The sequence below is a fragment of the Dermacentor variabilis genome, chromosome 2 (genome assembly GCF_050947875.1).
Source record: "Dermacentor variabilis isolate Ectoservices chromosome 2, ASM5094787v1, whole genome shotgun sequence".
Classification (NCBI taxonomy): Eukaryota; Metazoa; Arthropoda; class Arachnida; order Ixodida; family Ixodidae; genus Dermacentor; species Dermacentor variabilis.
In genome coordinates, this window is record NC_134569.1 from 269,704,587 (window position 1) to 269,710,586 (window position 6,000).

Genomic DNA, 6,000 nt, shown 5'->3' on the forward strand with positions numbered 1-6,000 from the left:
GCCGCGAGAGCGCGCAGCGATATATCGCGCCGCGAGTGTTATGCGATGCTACTGAGCTTCAGAAAAGTCTTTATTGGTACCGGCGTAAGCTCCTGGACACTGCCTCTGCAAAGCAAGGCGATGCAGCCTTTTCTAGCGCTGCAGCGTGAGCGCGCAGCGATATATCGCGCCCCGAGTGTTAGGCCACGCGCCTCAGTTCTAGAAAAGTCTTTATTGGGACCGGCGTAAGCTCCAGGAGACTGCCTGTGCAAAGCAAGGCGATGCAGCCTTTTTCTAGCGCTGCAGCGGGAGCGTGCAGTGATATATCGCGCCCCGAGTGTTATGCGACGGGTTTCAGCTTCAGAAAAGTCTTTATTGCGACCAGCGTAAGCTGCAGAAGACTGCCTGTGCAAAGCAAGGCGATGCAGCCCTTTTCTAGCGCTGCAGCGAGAGCGCGCAGCGATATATCGCGCCCCGAGTGTTATGCGACGCGTCTCAGCTTCAGAAAAGTATTTATTGCGACTGGTGTTAGCTCCAGGAGACTGCCTGTGCAAAGCAAGGCGATACAGCCCTTTTCCAGGCTGCAGCGAGAGCGCGTAGCGATATATCGCGCTCCGTGTGTTATGCGACGCGTCTCAGTTTCAGAAAAGTCTTTAGTGCGACCAGCGTAAGATGCAGTAGACTGCCTGTGCAAAGCAAGACCATGCAGCCCTTTTCTAGCGCTGCAGCGAGAGCGCGCAGTGATATATCGCCCCCCGAGTGTTATGCGACGCGTCTCACTTTCAAAAAGTCTTTATTGGGACCTGTGTAAGCTCCAGGAGACTGCCTGCGCAAAGCAAGGCGATGCAGCCCTTTTCCAGCGCTACAGCAAGAGCGCGCAGCAATATATCACAACCCGAGTGGTATGCGACGCGTCTCAATTTCCGAAAAGTGTATTGCGAGCAGCGCAACCCCCAGGAGACTGCCTGTGCAAAGCAAGACGATGCACCCCTTTTCTAGCGCTAAAGCGAGAGCGCGCAGTGATATATCGCGCCCCGAGTGTTATGCGATGCGTCTCAGCTTCAGAAAAGACTTTATTGCGACCAGGATAAGCTCCAGGAGACTGCCTGTGCAAAGCAAGGTGATGCAGCCCTTTTATATCGCTGCAGCGAGAATGTGCAGTGATATATCGCGCCCCGAGTGTTATGCGACGCGTCTCAGTTTCAGAAAAGTCTTTATTTGGACCGGCGTAAGCTCCAGGACACTGCCTGTGCAAAGCAAGGCGATGCAGCCTTTTTCTAGCGCTGCAGCGTGAGCGCGCAGCGATATATCGCGCCCCGAGTGTTAGGCCACGCGCCTCAGTTCCAGAAAAGTCTTTATTGGGACCGGCGTAAGCTCCAGGAGACTGCCTGTGCAAAGCAAGGCGATGCAGCCCTGTTCTAGCGCTGCAGCGAGAGCGCGCAGCGATATATCGCGCCCCGAGTGTTATGCGACGCGTCTAAGCTTCAGAAAACTCTTTATTGCGACCGGCGGAAGATGCAGTAGACTGCTTGTGCAAAGCAAGGTGATGCAGCCCTTTTCTAGCGCTGCAGCGAGAGCGCGCAGCGATATATCGCGCCCCGAGTGTTATGCGATGCGTCGCAGCTTCAGAGAAGTCTATATTGCGACTGGTGTAAGCTCCAGGAGACTGCCTGTACAAAGCAAGGCGATGCAGCCCTTTACTATCGCTGCAGCGAGAGTGTGCAGCGATATATCGTGCGCGTAGTGTTATGCGACGCATCTCATTTTCAGAAAAGTCTTTATTGCCACCGCTGTAAGCTCCCTGGGACTGCCTGTGCAAAGCAAGGCGATGGAGCCCTTTTCTAGCGCTGCAGCAAGAGCGCGCGGCGATATATCCCACCTGGAGTGGTAGGCGGCGCGTCTCAGTTTCCAAAAGTTGTATTGCGAGCAGCGCAATCCCCAGGAGACTGCCTGTGCAAAGCAAGGTGATGCAGCCCTTTTTTAGCGCTGCAGAGAGAGCGCGCAGTGATATATCGCGCCCCGAGTGTTATTCGACGGGTCTCAGCTTCAGAAGTCTTTATTGCGACCGGCGTAAGCTGCAAAAGACTGCCTGTGGAAAGCGAGACGATGCAGCTCCTTTCTACCGCTGCAGCGGTAGCGCGCAGCGATATATCGCGGCCCGAGTGTTATGCGACGCGTCTCAGTTTCAGAAAAGTCTTTAGTGCGACCAGCGTAAGATGCAGTACACTGCCCGTGCAAAGCAAGACCATGTAGCCCTTTTCTAGCGCTGCAGCGAGAGCGCGCAGCGATATATCTAACCCCGAGTGTTATGCGATGCGTCTCAGCTTCAGAAAAGTCTTTATTGCGACCAGGGTAAGCTCCGGCAGACTGCCTGTCCAAAGCAAGGTGATGCAGCCCTTTTATATCGCTGCAGCGAGAATATGCAGCGATATATCGCGCCCCGAGTGTTATGCGACGCGTCTCAGTTTCAGTAAAGTCTTTATTGGGACCGGCGTAAGCTCCAGGAGACTGCCTGTGCAAAGCAAGGCGATACAGCCCTTTTCAAGGCTGCAGCGAGAGCGCGCAGCGATATATAGCCCTCCGAGTGTTATGCGACGCGTCTCAGTTTCAGAAAAGTCTTTAGTGCGACCAGCGTAAGATGCAGTACACTGCCCGTGCAAAGCAAGACCATGTAGCCCTTTTCTAGCGCTGCAGCGAGAGCGCGCAGCGATATATCTAACCCCGAGTGTTATGCGATGCGTCTCAGCTTCAGAAAAGTCTTTATTGCGACCATGGGTAAGCTCCAGCAGACTGCCTGTCCAAAGCAAGGTGATGCAGCCCTTTTATATCGCTGCAGCGAGAATATGCAGCGATATATCGCGCCCCGAGTGTTATGCGACGCATCTCAGTTTCAGTAAAGTCTTTATTGGGACCGGCGTAAGCTCCAGGAGACTGCCTGTGCAAAGCAAGGCGATGCAGCCCTTTTCCAGCGCTACAGCAAGAGCGCGCAGCAATATATCACACCCCGAGTGGTATGCGACGCGTCTCAATTTCCGAAAAGTGTATTGCGAGCAGCGCAACCCCCAGGAGACTGCCTGTGCAAAGCAAGGCGATGCAGCCCTTTTCTAGCTCTGCAGCGAGACCGCGCAGCGATATATCGCGCCCCGAGTGTTATGCGACGCGTTGCTCGTTCAGAAAAGTCTTTATTGCGGCCGGTGTAAGCTCCAGGAGACTGCCTGTGCAAAGCAAGGCGAGACAGCCGTTTTCTAGCGCTGCAGCGAAAGCGGGCAGCGATTAACGTGCCCCTAGAGTTATGCGACGCGTCGCAACTTCAGAAAAGCCTTTATTGCGACCGGTGTTAGCTCCTGGAGACTGCCTATGCAAAGCAAGGCGATACAGCCCTTTTTAAGGCTGCAGCGAGAGCGCGCAGCGATATATCGCGCTCCGAGTGTTATGCGACGCGTCTCAGTTTCAGAAAAGTCTTTAGTGCGACCGGTGTAAGCCCCAGGAGACTGCCTGTGCAAAGCAAGGCGATGCAGCCCTTTTCTAGTGCTGCAGCGTGAGCGCGCAGCGATATATCTAACCCCGAGTGTTATGCGATACGTCTCAGCTTCAGAAAAGTCTTTATTGCGACCGGTGTAAGCCCCAGGAGACTGCCTGTGCAAAGCAAGGCGATGCAGCCCTTTTCTAGCGCTGCAGCGAGAGCGCGCAGCGATATATCTAACCCCGAGTGTTATGCGATGCGTCTCAGCTTCAGAAAAGTCTTTATTACGACCAGGGTAAGCTCCAGCAGACTGTCTGTGCAAAGCAAGGTGATGCAGCCCTTTTATATCGCTGCAGCGAGAATGTGCAGCGATATATCGCGCCCCGAGTGTTATGCGACGCGTCTCAGTTTCAGTAAAGTCTTTATAGGGACCGGCGTAAGCTCTAGGAGACTGCCTGTGCAAAGTAAGGCGACGCAGCCCTTTTCTAGCGCTGCAGCGTCAGCGCGCAGCGATATATCGCGCCCCGAGTGTTAGGCCACGCGCCTCAGTTCCGGAAAAGTCTTTATTGGGACCGGCGTAAGCTCCAGCAGACTGCCTATGCAAAGCAAGGCGATGCAGCCCTTTTCTTGGGCTGCAGCGAGAGCGCGCAGCGATTTATATCGCTCCAAGTGTTATGCGACGCGTCTCAGTATCAGAAAAGTCTTTATTGCGACCGGCGTAAGATGCAGTAGACTGCCTGTGCAAAGCAAGGCGATGCAGCCCTTTTCTAGCGCTGCAGCGAGAGCGCGCAGCGATATATCGCGCCCCGAGTGTTATGCGATGCGTCTCAGCTTCAGAAAATTCTATATTGCGACTGGTGTAAGCTCCAGGAGACTGCCTGTACAAAGCAAGATGATGCAGCCCTTTACTATCGCTGCAGCGAGAGTGTGCAGCGATATATCGTGCGCCTAGTATTATGCGACGCGTCTCATTTTCAGAAAAGTCTTTATTGCCACCGCTGTAAGCTCCTGGGGACTGCCTGTGCAAAGCAAGGCGATGCAGCCCTTTTCTAGCGCTGCAGCAAGAGCGCACGGCGATATATCACACCCGGAGTGGTAGGCGGCGCGTCTCAGTTTCCGAAAGGTGTATTGCGAGCAGCGCAATCCCCAGGAGATTGCCTGTGCAAAGCTAGGTGATGCAGCCCTTTTCTAGCGCTACAGAGAGAGCGCTAAGTGATATATCACGCCCCGAGTGTTATTCGACGGGTCTCAGCTTCAGAAGTCTTTATTGCGACCGGCGTAAGCTGCAGAAGACTGCCTGTGCAAAGCAAGACGATGCAGCTCTTTTCTACCGCTGCAGCGAGAGCGCGCAGCGATATATCGCAGCCCGAGTGTTATGCGACGCGTCGCACCTTCAGAAAAGTCTTTATTGCGGGCGGTGTAAGCTCCAGGAGACTGCCTGTGCAAAGCAAGGCGATACAGCCCTTTTCTTGGGCTGCCGCGAGAGCGCGCAGCGATATATCGCGCCGCGAGTGTTATGCGATGCTACTGAGCTTCAGAAAAGTCTTTATTGGTACCGGCGTAAGCTCCAGGAGACTGCTGTGCAAAGCAAGGCGATGCAGCCTTTTTCTAGCGCTGCAGCGGGAGCGTGCAGTGATATATCGCGCCCCGAGTGTTATGCGACGCGTCTCAGTTTCAGAAAAGTCTTTAGTGCGACCAGCGTAAGATGCAGTAGACTGCCTGTGCAAAGCAAGACCATGCAGCCCTTTTCTAGCGCTGCAGCGAGAGCGCGCAGTGATATATCGCCCCCCGAGTGTTATGCGACGCGTCTCACTATCAAAAAGTCTTTATTGGGACCTGTGTAAGCTCCAGGAGACTGCCTGCGCAAAGCAAGGCGATGCAGCCCTTTTCCAGCGCTACAGCAAGAGCGCGCAGCAATATATCACACCCCGAGTGGTATGCGACGCGTCTCAATTTCCGAAAAGTGTATTGCGAGCAGCGCAACCCCCAGGAGACTGCCTGTGCAAAGCAAGACGATGCACCCCTTTTCTAGCGCTAAAGCGAGAGCGCGCTGTGATATATCGCGCCCCGAGTGTTATGCGATGCGTCTCAGCTTCAGAAAAGACTTTATTGCGACCAGGATAAGCTCCAGGAGACTGCCTGTGCAAAGCAAGGTGATGCAGCCCTTTTATATCGCTGCAGCGAGAATGTGCAGTGATATATCGCGCCCCGAGTGTTATGCGACGCGTCTCAGTTTCAGAAAAGTCTTTATTTGGACCGGCGTAAGCTCCAGGACACTGCCTGTGCAAAGCAAGGCGATGCAGCCTTTTTCTAGCGCTGCAGCGTGAGCGCGCAGCGATATATCGCGCCCCGAGTGTTAGGCCACGCGCCTCAGTTCCAGAAAAGTCTTTATTGGGACCGGCGTAAGCTCCAGGAGACTGCCTGTGCAAAGCAAGGCGATGCAGCCCTGTTCTAGCGCTGCAGCGAGAGCGCGCAGCGATATATCGCGCCCCGAGTGTTATGCGACGCGTCTAAGCTTCAGAAAACTCTTTATTGCGACCGGCGGAAGATGCAGTAGA